This window comes from Maniola jurtina, chromosome 14 (assembly GCF_905333055.1).
Source record: "Maniola jurtina chromosome 14, ilManJurt1.1, whole genome shotgun sequence".
Classification (NCBI taxonomy): Eukaryota; Metazoa; Arthropoda; class Insecta; order Lepidoptera; family Nymphalidae; genus Maniola; species Maniola jurtina.
Genome location: NC_060042.1, coordinates 6,345,655 through 6,359,916, shown reverse-complemented (window position 1 = coordinate 6,359,916; position 14,262 = coordinate 6,345,655). Strand labels below are relative to the sequence as shown.

General features: G+C 34.7%; 1 protein-coding gene and 2 long non-coding RNA genes across 4 annotated transcripts in view; 2 read left to right on the top strand and 1 right to left on the bottom strand.

The window, feature by feature from the left end:
- LOC123871922 (inactive rhomboid protein 1) overlaps positions 1 to 14,262 on the top strand; it is a 145,481-nt gene that overhangs the window by 3,089 nt on the left and 128,130 nt on the right. The gene's annotated exons all lie outside the window — the stretch shown is intronic.
- The window catches only part of LOC123871934, a 218,907-nt gene that overhangs the window by 94,597 nt on the left and 110,048 nt on the right, over positions 1 to 14,262 (bottom strand). The gene's annotated exons all lie outside the window — the stretch shown is intronic.
- On the top strand, positions 7,966 to 9,313 carry LOC123871931. The gene is made up of 3 exons (XR_006797379.1): positions 7,966 to 8,259; positions 8,500 to 8,686; positions 8,895 to 9,313. It is a non-coding gene; the product is annotated as an uncharacterized LOC123871931 (long non-coding RNA).

The following is a 14,262-nucleotide window of genomic DNA, read 5'->3' as shown; positions in this document are numbered from 1 at the left end:
GGTGCGTTACATAAGACCTTCAAAACATTGTTCTGGAAGCGCTGGAGTATCTCAATGTTTGAGTGGCTTGCTGAACCCCAGAGCTGAATGCCGTAAGTCCATACTGGTTTGATGATGCATTTATATATGAGAAGCTTATTTTCAAAGCTCAGTGAGGACTGTCTGCCTATCAGCCAGTATAGTTCTCGAAACTTCCAGTTGGCCTGATCTAAAAAATATGGAAACATGAAAAACCTTTTTGAAGTTCAAAACTTTGTAGGTAATGGTGGAACATGGTGTATTTCTAGTTGTAATTGTTTATTTGAAGTTACACACTTCAGGATCTTATGTCTTTGATTCATTTGATTTCTTTTGCCTATCTGCCGGGATATTTGAACTCTCCGCTTTCATTTGTGAAGTCGAATGTCGACTTCACTCTGCGCCTTAGTAGTGGGACTCCATCATCGGTGATCAAATCTTTGATCTTCACGCATTGCCACTTCAAATTTTGCGTATTTTTGAACTAATTTATGTCAATTACCCTGATTCTACTATGGATCTTCTCAATTCTGGACTTCGCGAGTCGAAGCGAGCGAATAAAGAGTTATTTTTGGTAAAACAAATAAATAAGTCTAAGTAAGTAGATACTTGTTCGTTAAAGAAGTTCAGAGACTGGAGTAAGTAGTTTAAGCTGATGGTGATTTTATTCACAATGTTCTATCCATTACTTAAAAAGCTCTTACCTAATTGCGTTTAATATTCCATCTTCCATTTACATATCGATGAGTTTATCTAAAAAAATGGTTTCTTATATTATCTTAGTTAAACAATTTTTGCAACGCTAACTCTAAATGGCTACAACAATAAAGAAATATGATGTATTATACTTTTCTCTCATTCCATAGTTTTTATGCTTTTTCTAGGATGGCCCACCGTCTTGAACGAATAAACCACACACTCACGTATTATTAGTATTTTTGACTGTAATATCACCAGTGATGATGCAGTCTTAGATGGAAGCGGGCTAACCTGGAAGGGGTATGGCAGTTTTCATTAACCCCTTACTCCTTTGGTTTCTACACAGCAACGTACTGGAACGCTAAATCGCTTGGCGGTACGGTTTTGCCGGTAGGGTGGTAACTAGCCACGACTAAAGCCTCTCACCAGACCAGACCAGTTTAGAAATAATAAAGTTTCAAACCCTTGCCGGGAATCGAACCCGGGACCTCCCACTAATCGGACCACAGCTCTTACCACTTCGCGAGGGAGACCGCCAGTATAATGATGATGTGTTTTAAGAGGGTCTCTCCGTCACTCGCTTCATACAAACGTAGTTCCAATTTCATTTGAATATTAAGCAACCAAAGTCCATGAAATTTTGCAGATATATTCTAGAAACTAATATCTATTTCTGTGGTTTTCCAGATTTCTGTTAAAATATTCGGTTTCAAAGTTACGCGGTCTTAAAAATTTACATACAAATCTTTGAGCCCCTGTAATTTTAAAACTACATATTTTTAGAAAAATCTAAAACACCACAGACACAGATATTAGTTTCTAGAATATGTCTGAAAAATTTCATGGACTTTGGTTGCTTAATATTCAAATGAAATTGGAACTACGATTGTATGAAGCGAGTGACGGAGAGAGCCCTGTTAATGGTAGGCGTTACGACTCTCAATAACATAACTACAACGCAGATATAGAGAGAAAGGCGCTAGATCTACTTGTATTATTATATGCTGAATACTATAATAAAGTATGTATAATTTCTAAATCTTAATAAAAATTACCTTGCTTCCCAATACCTAATCCAAAAGGACTGACGTATTACATTCACACCTTACTATTTTTATCGCGAACGCATCATTCTTATCATTGTATTGTTGGGTAGAGATAAGGATCGGGAGTGTCAAGTCTAGTCGGTTTAATACAGAAAAATTTACAATTAAATGAAAATTATTTAAAGATTTACTATGTCAGTGAATTATGAGTGTCCTTAGTGATTGTTTTGTGAAAATCTGTAAAAATTAGTGAAGTTTGCTTACGTATCTACATTGCACTATCTAGCAGGTGACATAATTTGGGTTATGAATGAAAAGTAAGTAATTTTTATGTGATTTTGAGCCATCGATTGTAAATATTTCGAGTAGATTTAATTATATAGAAAATCGCTAGATATGCGTGATTCTTTTGTCGATTTTCATGCAACTGAAAAATATATCGATAAGTAATTAGTTTTAGTGGGAGTAGGATTTAATTGTTATTTATTTTACTGATCATAATTTATTTGCTCTTTCCCGATAGCTCTATGGTAGCTATAAGCAGTTGCTTGACGTATATATACAGTCAAATTATAAGCTTGACTACCTTGTCTATAATAATAGAGTTAAATGCTCTTGAAAAAAAAACTTACTTACGTAAATAATATGTTACACGTAACATATCTAATAGGTACATATTATGGCAAAATTATAACGATTGGTCGCCCTTTCATTAACATTTGATCTGGAGAGTTAATTTAAGGGTGTATCTTTCATGAATTAAAAAAGTTATCTTCTCATATTTTCATTTTACTCTAGAACCAAGTATATTGTAGTGTAGAGCATAATTTTGCACTTAAAAACCTAACACTAAAGAGATTTACCTTCTCGGGCTTTCTCTCTTTGACGTTGTCCCAAGGATTTAAAAATATGAAAGTTTTGAGACGGTTCAGTAGTTTTTATCCCAAGTTAATATAAGTTATTTCAAAAGTTTGCGAAAGAATAATTTATAAAACGTTCACTCCCTCAAAGGAGGCCTTCAGTCAGTAAAGTTGTTATAACCTAATATAAAAATACCCATCTATTCTCTAAAAAGTTTGGAAATTAATATGTAAAAACACAATATTCAAACGTGGATTGCAACTTTGATATATAGTTATATACCACCACCACAGGCATTAGGAGTATTTATATTTTGGAAACGCTATAGGTACCTACCTACTTAGTACTTACCTACTTGTGTCAAATTCATAATATCGATCTCTCTTCAGAATTTTAGCGTCCTGAAATTTTATTTTGGGATTGTATTCTTTAATGATGATGAATGTGTTAGTTACCACCATTACCACATTCATTCGAGCTAAGTTGAACGTTGTTATCGATCAGCGAGGATTGGATGACGTGGTATCCATCATGATCGATGACGAATCGATAGATATCGAGCAATCAAGCAGAACGATTGTATTTTGATCGTAGCAGGAACTCTCAATAGATATCAATCAACTGATCTCATATTTTTTCACCGATCGATCTTTCGTGGGAACGTAATTACTAAAAAATAAAATAACAAGTGTAAATTAAAAATTTATAACACCCCCGACAAGTGAAGGTTACTAAGGTAACTAGAAAAGAGCTGATAACTTTCAAACGGCTGAAGCGATTTTCTTGGACTCCGCGCCTACTATCCAAAGTATCTGAGTTTTCCAAGGAGTTTTCCAAAACATCATTTTCAAATAAATAATTATGTATCTAGGCAACGTCCATCTTGACAGCTTGACATTTGTCAATTGACATAATATTATGAACCTAACGGTTATATAACCTTCTTTTCTACAAGAAAACTACAAAAGAGCTGATAACTCTTAAACGGCTGAACCAATTTTTTTGGATTATAGCTAAGAACACTCTCGATCAATCCACCTTTCAATCAAAAAAAAGTTTATTAAAATCGGTTCATTCGTTTAGGCGCTACGATGCCACAGACAGATACACAGACACACAGATACACAGATACACACGTCAAACTTATAACACCCCTCTTTTTGGGTCGGGGGTTAAAAAAGCCTTTATCATCTAATACGTTTAGTTGATAACTAGTAACACCCAAAAGGAAAATCGAAAACAGCGACTCATTTTTTCACCGTCACCTTTGTCGTTTTAATAATGATGATAACAATATTTTTTGAAAGCGTGATTTGCGTAGAATTTTTATATTAAAGCAAGATGAATTGAACAACTTGTTTGCTGGGAGCGTTCTATTTATTATGTGGGTTAAATCCTATCCGCTACTTATGGAGCTGCTATAGTAATTTAGATTACATATTATGAACATTTAATATAATATATTCGTTAAAAAATATTTAGGTAGGTATATATTTAAAGCTTAGATCTTCTTTCTTCTTCTTCTTCTTATATTCTTTTAATCTTAGATTCTTCTTCTTTTACCTATATAACTTAAACTACCTATGTATCTACGACTTATAAAAAATAGTAATTATTATTATTAAATTGACGACTTACATGAACTTACGCATATAGTATAATTACACGCATGTGTAAGGTACCTATCGTGATAAACTAAGTACAAATTAGTAAATAGGTAGATATATATTGTGCTGTGTGTTAGGTATCTACAGGGGGAAAAATCAGTGAGTATCCATTGAAAAAATTTAGGCTCGAGAGGAAAAATCCATATGAAAAAAATGGTCCTTACATATTTTACTAAACAAGCAACACAATGCAAAAACGTAACTTAATTTTATGGCTGCGTTCCACGCCATGAAGAAAATCTCTTCCTTATAAGTTTTAAGACAGATAAAGCGCTGCTGTATTTGCATATTGAACAAATAACCACTGCATAGAAGAATATAAATAGGAAAGATTTAAATAGCCAGCACTAAAGTAAAAATCGTTTTACTCCGGGAGCCGTAAATATTTAAATAAAATTCTCATTACCATCGCGAAAACAACTAAGCTTTCCTTTGAATCGTTTAAAGCAAACCCGGTTTTTGTCGGATAACGCCATAAATAGCTAACTGGGAGGAAGCGAGGTGCGTGATTTATTGATAGCGTTAGTGAAAAAGTATGTGAAGCAAAACAAGCGAATTACTTCCACGAGGCCTATTTCGTCAGGACCCATCATCCAGGTTTAAGTAGGTACTAAGGCGCTTTTAAGACTCCGTGAATTTACCTTTAACAAGGAAACATACGTAGGTGAAATGATTTTCATGGCAAAAATTTGTGACACGCATTTATTCTTAAGCATTTTTATCCATCCGTCTACATTTTACTATTTACTATTTATGATTTGCCTATACGTTGTTGATAGTAGCCGATGCATAATGAATGTTAGAGAGAGGTAAGATACGTCATCTAAAACCCCTCAAATTGATGCTCAACTATGTAGGTGGTAGACTAAAAACCTTTATTTTTAGTCTGATACTTGAAGTTAGCCCTTGACTGCGACCTGGTGATGATGCAGTCTAAGATGGAAGCAGGCTAACTTGGATATATGGCAATTTCATTGAACCCACACCCTTGATCGGTTTCTACGCGGCATCGCATCGTACCGGAACGCTGAATGTGAGGGTGGAAACTAGCCATGGCCGGAGCCTCCCACATCAGAGGATCAGAGACATTTTAGAAATAACAAATTCCCAAATTACCCCTTCAAATGTGATATTTGAAGGGGTAATTTGGGTAGTTTAGCAGTAATAGAGTTCTTTTTAGGGTTCCGTACCTCAAAAGGAAAAACGGAACCCTTATAGGACCACTTTGTTGTCACTCCGAAAACATAGAATTTGTGGTTACAGAGAATTTGTGGTTACATCACAAAAAAAATTGAAATGTGTTCACTAAAAAAATCAATTTACTAAATCACATATGGATGGCGCTGTTGTCATTAACTTGCAGCTGTGTTGCACATAAAAATATTAAAATATCTTGTACGACGGTACGGAACCCTTCGTATATTCCAACTCGCACTTGACCAGTTTTCAGTGAGTATCCCAATTTCAGCCGTATGTTAAAGAACAACAACAAAAAAATTTACTCTACTCCACTCCGTCTATTTGAGTCGCGTCAACCCTTAGATGTTATACATATTATTCTGTTTCAAACGTATTTTAATTTACACAACCTCAAACAATTTGATCTAAATGGTTCGTGCAAACTCCAGATAAACTTAAGTTGGGCTCGGTCGTTGCAGGTCACTTCTATTCTTGGTAATTAATTGACTGCATTAGGGTTCTTGAAATTGAATAAAGCTTTACTATGTTAAGGGATTGGATTTCGAATGGGATTTATTTACCTACTAATTGCTATTCAAGTTCAGATTCGTCGAGTGGTTTTGGAGAACTCAACGTGATGACGATTGAGAAGAGGCTAGGTTCTATTACCAAATTTTTTTTGAGTAATTCTTGTTGTGGTAGGGTAGGTATAGTGTCCCAACGTCCAGTGGTGGGTCTGCTGAGGCGGAAACCTGCTGGCGTAGTAACGAGGTGTTATCGGTCCCTTGTGCGCCGTCATCAGCGGTGGGATGGAACTTCGTGAGGTTTTTGTCGGTAGGATTCCGACATAACCGCTGTGCTCCCCCGTGGCTGGTGGTGTCCATGAAGGTTTTTCCACACGAGAAATAAAAAAAGGGTAGATATAGTGAGTGAGATTTTAGTTTGTAGATAAATAATTGTAACAGTACAAAAGCTTGGAAAAGAAGTTTAATCAGTGCTCTTTTACTCGTAGGATTTTTACTGTCGGCGATCGTCAACAAAGGTCAAAAGGGTTGAAGGTGAAAGTTATTTCTTCTACAGCTATGTTTTATTTTCTAAAACTCTACGTTCGTCGTTGATAACGCCACTAAATAATTATTATATTTGACAGATCTGTTAAAAGTTGAGTGGTAACATTAAATGGCTAAATAAAATAAAAGTAGAGTTAGAGTAGTCGAGAATTCACTGATTAGTAATAATAGCAAACACGTGGCTATTAACACCATGACAGCATACTGATTCGCTTACTTAGTGTTTAACACCAAATGATAGCCACCGAACTTTGCTGCTTCACTAAGAGATAATAAAATAATATTTCGTAGAAAACCTTCAATCAATCACACTAATATTATAAAGGAGAAAGTTTGTATGTGTGTGTGTGTGTGTGTGTGTGTGTATGTTTGTTACTCCTTCACGCAAAAACTACTGGACGGATTGGGCTGAAATTTAGAATGGAGATAAATTATACCCTGGATTAGCACATAGGCTACTTTTTATCCCGAAAAATCAAAGAGTTCCCACGGGAATTTTAAAAAACCTACATCCACGCGAACGAAGTCGCGGGCTTTAGCTAGTTAAAAATAAATGTCAAATGAGCACAGTGGCTGTCATTCACTGCGTTAGCGAATCAGTGGGCACTGTTGGTAAGAAATCTCGACTCTCGGATACATAAAACGTTTTCATTGAGAGTCCAGAAAAAGCGAAATATAACAATACGGATGTTTCTTAAGCTGAATATTCATTAGCAATACAAGTTACAAGTTACAGAAGTTAACTCTGGAAAGTTACTTGTACGTCACTTGCACTGTGTAAACACCCGCAGCAAGTCAAATTCTAAAAGTTTTGGTTGTTAAAACTTGCAGAAATTGACTCTGACAGTCAAGCCAAGGACAAGACTACTTCTGAATATTTTATTGCTCGTGGTCGTATCCTGTAGTTTGCTTTGTTTGTTGTTTCACTTAGAAAAAAAAATGCACATAGTGTCTAATCGGTAGGTAAGTAAGTGGTAACTCCCGGCTTATATTATATTTATTTTCAAAGATTGATCAGAACTAAGACCTTATGTGTTTTGAAAGCAGGTTAAAATTGTGGTAATTTGATTGATAACTAGTTTTATTGACCCATAGACCAGTAGGTCGATCGCGTAAAAATTGTCTCAATCTCACATCCAAAGATATCCATAAGGATCGTTATCGTTACAGTCCTTATAACCGGTACCGCGTAAGCTTTTTCAGGATTGTAGCAATCGGTCGCAATCATGTAGCATTAGGTCGCAATCACGTGACTATCGATACTTTAGTGGTGGGTCATACTTATAATCCGACTAATTTGAATATCTATGGTAACCTAGCAATCTATACGGCCATAGTAGTCTTCCAAACTTGACTGCGTTGTAGCTATTGAAATAAAGTATTACGAGTCTGTGCCCCGTGCCGCGAAATTATTGAATTTGTGGTTCTTCTCTAGGTTCATAGAGTATTGTTTATTTACACTTTTACGTTGAGTTGACTTTGTGACGAAACCTAATAAAGTAATTTAAAAGTCGAAACTAAAAAGGAAACTGGCACCCTACAGGGCCGCCTCTGTAAGGCAGCTTGAGATTCTGTTAGAAGTTGCTGAAAGCAACTCAAATATTGCACTCGGTGGAGGACCTCTCGGCCGCCAGGTAGCTCTTAATAATGGGAAGAGCTTTCCAGAAAGCTCAATTCTGTGGGGGCAGGGTATATTAAACCTTCGTGGAGTGGAAGCGAGTAAGTATTCAAAACATATCGGCCACAAGCTCTATATTGCGCTTTGTGGCAGATTTTTTAGTTTTAGCTGCATGTTGACCGTCTAATTTTGATTCAAAGAACGTATGCTGCAATTATGATAATAATTTAAAGTATAAACTGCCACTATAAGACTATGAATAATAGCAGTAGGTTCTATTCTATTGTCATATATTGTATTATAACCATTAAGAAAATAAGTATGTTTATTACTTTTTGAAGTATTGGATACTGCTTAAGAGCCCCACAAAAGGCAAGGCTGGAGACTTGCGACGAGCAGCCACTGGCACTGGAGGTGAACCAAATTTCAACACTTCTTTGACCCCTATCGAAGAACAATATAAGTATAATTGGGAACGTGGCAGTAGAGGGAGAACCCAAAATCCAGATTCCTATAAATGAATCATAGGTATTATGGCAATTACACTTACTTTTGTTCAGTCTGAGTCTGTATATCACAGTTATTTTAAAATTCCACTGTAAGTTTTATAATTATACTGCAAGAGCTGTAAATTTTAAGTGGTTACTGTTCCAAAAAGGCATATTAAATTTTCAAAGAAATATTTAATAGTAGGTATTATGAATTTATGTATAAAATACTTTTATTTTATTTGTAGATTCCTGACCTGCCTACTCAACCAAGTACATCTACTGTACATCACCAATATGAGAAATCATTATTGATGAGCAGCTTAGTGACAACTATACAACAAACAGAGGAGCCTTCACAAATAGAAGCTACACATAACCGCTACATATTTCACTAGCATTAGAAGTTTCTCAGTCTGTCTATCATGTTGATACTGAGATACCAGAAGTTAGCACACCAACCAGCACACAACACCGTCAGCCTTTAAGAAGTAATAAACTTATCCAAATATATTTGAAACCTTTTCATAGCCATTGCTCACCTAACAACTAACATTTTTTTTAAATTCCATTAATAAAAAGATATTAAGATAAGCCTTTATTAACTGAATTGAATTACATTAATGCTATGTACATAATATATTTAAATAAATAATATTTTAGTTTTGACTGGTGTTTTATTTGTTTTCCTTTTTCTGCTAGGATCTAAAAAAACTTATTTAGTAATACAGAGTAAATAATCCATACTTACATACTATAATATTATAAATGCGAAAGGGTCAGACTGTCCGTCTGCTACCTTTTCACGACCCAAAAGTTTAACCGATTTTGACGAAATTTGGTACAGTTAGCTTATATCTGGGGGATGGATGATGGACATAGGCTACTTTTTGACCCGGAAAATCAAAGCGTTCCCACGGAATTCCTAAAGACCCATTTGCTTAACCGATTTGTATGAAATTTGGTACTGAGGTAGCTTGCGTCCCTATAAAAATGACACAGGCAACTTTTTATCCCGGTACAGTTCCTACGGGATATTTAAATACCCAAATCCACGCGGACCAAGTCGCGGGCATCCTCTATACAAGTTTTCTCTATTTTATCTTCTGATCTGTATAAGGGCACGCTTTTTTCTCTTGAGTTCAGCGTACATAATTGCCCTTGATGCCATAATTATAATATCTGCAAATAATTGGTATAGGCAACATTTATGTTATATACTTCAGGGCGCTAAGAATACAATGTAAATAGTTGTAAGAATAATGTAAATACAATAAATAAATAAAATAAAATGTATGTAGGTACTTCTTACACATAAACACACAAAACTTAGTTATCTATACTAATAAATAAAATTGGAGTGTCTGTCTGTAATTTCGAAATAACTACCTCATATTAAGCTCATATGGTTATTTGAACGATACCAACACTGAATCACACGTTTTTAAAATTTTTGTCTGTCTGTCTGTCTGTCTGTCTGTTTGAAAAGGCTAATCTTCGGAACGGCTGGACCGATTTTGACGGGGTTTTCACAGACAAGTAGAGAATTGACCAGGGAGTAACATAGGCAACTTTTTTAACCGACTTTCAAAAAGGGAGTTGTGTTTTTCTACCTATGTACACCGAAATCTCCGAGATTTCTGAACCGATTTGCGTCATTTCTTTTTTAATCCATAGAAGAACTTCGCGACATTGTTTCATAAAAAATTTGGAGTCTAACTCCTCAATCCTGATGCTGCAGGGGATCTGACCAATCCACGCGGGCGAAGCTGCGGGCATCAGCTAGTGAAAACTAAACTACCTAAAATAGTAGATAATTATGTACTATGTTCCCACATGCTTATCACCATTATCATAAACAGAATTTACCCAGGCGCAAATTATTATTGAGTAGGTAGGTACACAAATCTTATGTAATACATACCCTATGCGGCTAATTAATCCAAAAACTACAATAGTTTGGTGTTTTTACCACGTTTTTACTAAAAAATTCGCAGTTGAACTTGAATACACCAAACCTTTGGCGGCAAAGTGCAAACATACGAAAGTGTCAAAAGGTAACTTTAAATCTAAAAATTATTCTTCAATGATTTTAACATTATCTTACTTCATATAATAATCCTAATTGCTTTGTTATTTGATAAATTATTTTAAAAAAGCTTTTTAAAATATTTTAACAAAAATATGAGTAGTAAAACGACTTTGGATACCACATATGTCACCGTAAATAACACCTCATGCCTTGTATCAATGAAAGCCTAGTTTGACGTAACATTTGTCGCAGTCCTTTACGGATATCTTACTTCAAAAGTCTTACGTGGAACCAATTTTCAGTCGTGTTCATACAAAATTTTTATCGATAGTGTACTGCATCAATGTCAGAAATTTTTTAGTCCTCGACGGTCTTTTACGGACAGTCTCAATGATACGTGGAGCCAAAACCATGTTTTGACATTGATGCTGTTCTTTAATGATTGATATATGTTTTACGCGATCGACCTGCAGGGTCGTATTTCTATTTTTGTCTGTATTTCGACGCTGCGTGGGCGTTAAAAGCGTGGTTGTGCGTTTAGAGAATACCTACCAATGCAAAGACTTTGCAAAGAATAAAATAAATGAAGAGGGCTAGGTAGGCTCTTAGTTTTTTTTTTTTTTTACTTTAAGGCCCGTTACGTCCAATTCCCCGAATGTTCAGTATTACAGATGTTTGATGCTCTGTATGTATAATTGAATTTTTTACTTAAATAGGTACGTTATAACTTAATGATATAAAAATAATTAATGAAAACTCCAACAGAAAATATACTCTTATGAAACAATAGCGTAGCACAATACTTAATTAAGAATGGTACATAATTAAAACAAAAGCATCTGATTTTTTGATGAAATTTATCAATGTATTACCTACAAAAGAAATAATTCTATTACGAATAAAATAATTTAAAAACAATTTTAAGCAATTAAATCTTTTGAGACGGTACGGTACACCTACATAGGATCGAATTAAATTGTTTATATTTTCTTTTCGTTCGATGCACGCGAAGATCAACCTAAGGTACCCATACATACAGTGCTAAAGGTACGTCTTTCGTTTACTCCTCTGTACAATATACAGTTTACATAAGGTAAGCATAATAAAAGAAACTAGAAATCTAAGCGTGAAGCTCGCCCGACTTCATACATACATACACGTGTAGAAACAAAAATATTTTTTTATCTACTTTTTGGTCGTTTTGGAAGTCGGTTTTTGATTTTTTACCGACTTCAAAAAAATGAGGAGGTTCTCAATTCGTCGGAGTCTTTTTTTTAAATTTTTATAGCCAATTTAATTCAGGATGATGTAAGAATTCTAACAATACCCCCGTCCCCCATACATCTAAATCTGTACAGGCATTTAGAAGCTATGGTGATATAAAGAAACTCATATAAGTAGGTACATACATATAAGGTACACGTACCCTGAAACGTTACACAGTACTTACTATATTCTGTAATCAATGTCATTACTTGATTTAACTTATGATAATACATTTATTAAATAAACTCTTTCGAGTTAATTGAGAACACTTAACATGGCTGATGGGCCCTATATATAGCTTAATAATAATAATTATCATACATTGTTTAACTTTACTAAAAGTTTGGCTTGATCCCAAATCGTAGGGTGGTCGTGACAGCTGTCATTTAACGTTTATGATAACAGGGGTCTAATCTGTTCCATGTAAGTACCTATGTTCTTAATTTAAATCCACATAATATATGTTTAAAGTTAACGTTACATTACATTCTTTTTATGAGGGAGTGTTAAAATGAATCAATCAATCATCAATCCATTTGAATGGATTTCTGGGATAAACCAACGCAGGAGACAGTTCTTGGTTTCAGTCTTCTATCCTTATTTTTTTATAGTTTTTCGTAGCCTTTGTATCCTTTCAGTGTCCGGTGAAATTGCAATACGATAGGTCATAGGACCGGAAAGAGAACAGGTGCAGAACCACTTACTGACTCTACTTGCTTTCCGAGGCATGAGGGTGTAACATCGTCAATTTCCTATTGAAACTTTGAGCTGTTACTGAGAATTTCTTGACAGAAAAACACAGGATCCCTGTAAGAGTTTCCAAGGTTGATCCTGGGCGGCAAGATTTTCGGAAAAAAGCACCTTGAAGACAGAGAAATGTGATAGATAAAGTTAGTTGAAAGTTAAAAGAGTAGACTCGGCATAAGTAGTCTGAATTAGAAGAGATGGTACAAAATCGAAAAGCTTATTGCATGCTGACCGCTAAACTTCAATTTGAAGATGGCCGGCATCCTAATATGATGATGATGATGACCTAATAATAAAATTAGCCTTGGTATTTAGTGCTTTGGTCTGAGAAAATATTTCGTTGAAAAAGTCGTCCAAACTATGCGAATTGCAGATGCCCAGTGCAATTATTTTTTGGTCTCTTTTTTGAACCAATGATTAGATTCTATTATATAAATATTTTTAATTTTTCTATGCTGCTCGTTCTAGATCAACGTTTATCTAGAACACGGTATCAATCTGAATAAAAAAAAACGGTACATTTAATTAATTTTCCACTTCAGTGACTCAAACAATTCAGTTTTAATTGTGATTTCATTCGCATTCGTTCTTGCTTTGTTAAACGTTTTATATTGAGTTTTTTTAAATTTTATTGCTTGGCACAAAAAGTTAGGGTAAGCACAAAGGTCTATAAAAATGTAGTTTAAGATTCTGTTACATTCAAATAAGTGATCCGAAATAGAAGTACTTAAGTAAAAAGTTTTAATAAGTTCTTTATCTTTAAATGAGTGCTTTCAAACAGACAGTTTTGGAGCCGAGTTAGACTACTAGTAGATAGTGGATACTTAATCTATTCATGCATATTTATATACCTAGAGTAAATGGAGAACTGGTCGGAAATAGGATATGCATCGCTTCAATTTGGTTAGCGGTTGATTAATTTCAATTTGGATTATATTGTTCCCAATCAACATGCTACTGACACATTTCGTATTCAATAGCTACCTACCTACGTATAAGGCGCAACACACACCTAAGGAGTGGAGTGGAACCAATGTGTAGCGTCTTTTTTGTAACAACTTGTGGTAACAACTCAAACTCCGCTTTATTTGTGAATTCCTCCTGCATCAACAGCATAAAGTCTTAGTTTCCTCTATGTTTATTTTACCAATATCAACCATATAGTGTAGATACCATAGTCGGCGCTGAGTAATTAGTTTATAGACGATGGCTATATTAGATTCGTTATCGGATATCAGAAATGTCAGTCCAAATTTTAATAAACAAGAAAACATGGAAGAAAACTGCTTTGAATACGCATTCATTTTTTTGAGATAAAAGCCATTTCCATTACTCCACTATATACTCGTACTTACGTAATATGGGTTGGCGTTCAATTCAATATCAAATACAAACTTTGTGACTAAACGGTAAATCAGTTTTGATTTAGGATTTGATACCTACTTTACTTATTTAAGTATGTGAAAATATTTGAATATTAATAATTATTACACTCGCCATTAGATATTTATTGCAGTGGAACCATTCGAGTTGTTTTAATAAGAAATTACTTAATTATAAATTAATTTGCC